Source organism: Clinocottus analis, unplaced genomic scaffold (assembly GCF_023055335.1).
Source record: "Clinocottus analis isolate CAN_PGR_092001 unplaced genomic scaffold, fCliAna1.0.p SCAF_5, whole genome shotgun sequence".
NCBI lineage: Eukaryota > Metazoa > Chordata > Actinopteri > Perciformes > Cottidae > Clinocottus > Clinocottus analis.
In genome coordinates, this window is record NW_027176207.1 from 22,726,085 (window position 1) to 22,728,079 (window position 1,995).

Consider the following 1,995-nt stretch of genomic DNA (forward strand, 5'->3'; position numbering starts at 1 on the left):
GTGGTGGTGATGGTCTCAGTGGTGGTCTCGGTGGTGGTGATGGTCTCGGTGGTGGTCTTAGTGGTGGTGGTAAGCAGGTGCTGCTGCTGTTACTGAACCGGGAGCAGCTTCAGTCGGAGGATGAGTTGCAGAAACGAGCAGCGAGCAGCTGCTGCTTCCTGTCGGAGTGAAGGAAGCGTCCTCGCTGGCTGTAAACATGGACCTGCAGCGCAGCGCGGTAACTTAGTTATGGGAGGAGACACATCCCCCAGTGCTCCCCCTCCTCCTCTTCCTCCTCTTCCTCCTCCTCTTCCTCCTCTCTGCTCTGCTCAGTCTCATTGATCGGCCTAATCGGACAAGGACAACCACGATGTCAGCTCCTGGCTCCAGCAGCGTGGAGGGGAGGGGGGAGGGGCAGAGAGGGAGGGGGCAGAAAGGGGGGGGGGGAGAAGGGGGAGGGGGCAGAAAGGGGGGGGGGAGAGAAGGGGGAGGGGGGGCAGAAAGGGGGGGGGGGTTGTTGACATGGTGCCATAATTCAATTTGCCGCTGTGTACACTCTCAGTTTAAAACATTAACTCTGTGGAGGAAAGATCATAATCATGATCATTTATCGTCCGTTGCACAAACAAGGAATGTGACCCGGTTAAAGTTCACAAGAGAAACCATATAAGATAGAGATAAGAATTTAATATATATATATATATATATATATATATATATATATATATATATATATATATATATATATATATATATATAATACAAATAAATAAATGTATACATTTAAAAAAGTATTGTACAAAACTAAATAAAAAAAGCATGAGTTAGATAACTCTAAAGTATAAATAGAGCTGAGTTAGATGTTGATAAAAGGGTTTGTCATGAATTATAGATGCTAATGAAGGAATGAGGGGAAAAATCAACCTGGACGCAAAAATGTACTTCCATCTTTCCTGGTGAATAGATATTAGAATTTTTACCTATATATATATATATATATATATTATATATATATATATATAATATTATACAATAGTGTAAAGGTGGATTATTCCTTGCCCTGAGGCCCTGAACTGGACTCATTGGGTCTTTCCCTGAAACACTGGACTGCTGCTGGACCCGTTTGTCTGCTGCCCCAGAGTCGGAGTACTTCCTCATGTTGTCCACAAGTAAGCTCTGATCCCTGTGGACCTCTGCGTTGTTGTATTCACTGCTGACCAGAACCCAGGTTGGTCCTAATCAGGGGGGGTTACCCGTGTGGACCCTCAGGAGGGGTTACCCATGTGGACCCCTCAGGGGGCGTACCCATCAGGACCCCTCAGGGGGGGTTACCCATGTGGACCCCTCAGGAGGGGTTACCCATGTGGACCCCTCAGGGGGGGTTACCCATCAGGACCCCTCAGGGGGGGTTACCCATCAGGACCCCTCAGGGGGGGTTACCCGTGTGGACCCCTCAGGGGGGGTTACCCATGTGGACTCCTCAGGAGGGGGTTACCCGTGTGGACCCCTCAGGAGGGGGTTACCCGTGTGGACCCCTCAGGGGGGGTTACCCGTGTGGACCCCTCAGGGGGGGTTACCCGTGTGGACCCCTCAGGAGGGGTTACCCATGTGGACCCCTCAGGAGGGGGTTACCCTTGTGGACCCCTCAGGAGGGGTTACCCGTGTGGACCCCTCAGGAGGGGGTTACCCGTGTGGACCCCTCAGGAGGGGGTTACCCTTGTGGACCCCTCAGGGGGGGTTACCCGTGTGGACCCCTCAGGAGGGGTTACCCGTGTGGACCCCTCAGGGGGGGTTACCCGTGTGGACCCCTCAGGGGGGGGTTACCCATGTGGACCCCTCAGGGGGGGGTTACCCGTGTGGACCCCTCAGGGGGGGGGTTACCCCGTGTGGACCCCTCAGGAGGGGGTTACCCATCAGGACCCCTCAGGGGGGGGTTACCCGTGTGGACCCCTCAGGAGGGGTTACCCGTGTGGACCCACATCCAGGTGCTACTCTGCACAACACCTCAGCATCGGG

The 1,995-nt window shown here is 53.2% G+C and overlaps 1 long non-coding RNA gene across 1 annotated transcript in view; it reads right to left on the reverse strand.

The window, feature by feature from the left end:
• The window catches only part of LOC137802132 (uncharacterized), a 7,595-nt gene extending 7,546 nt beyond the window's left edge, over positions 1–49 (reverse strand). The window contains exon 1 of the long non-coding RNA XR_011079948.1: positions 1–49. This exon is cut by the window's left edge and continues 160 nt beyond it. This is a non-coding gene — a long non-coding RNA (uncharacterized lncRNA).
• Between the last annotated feature and the right edge of the window lie 1,946 nt (positions 50–1,995).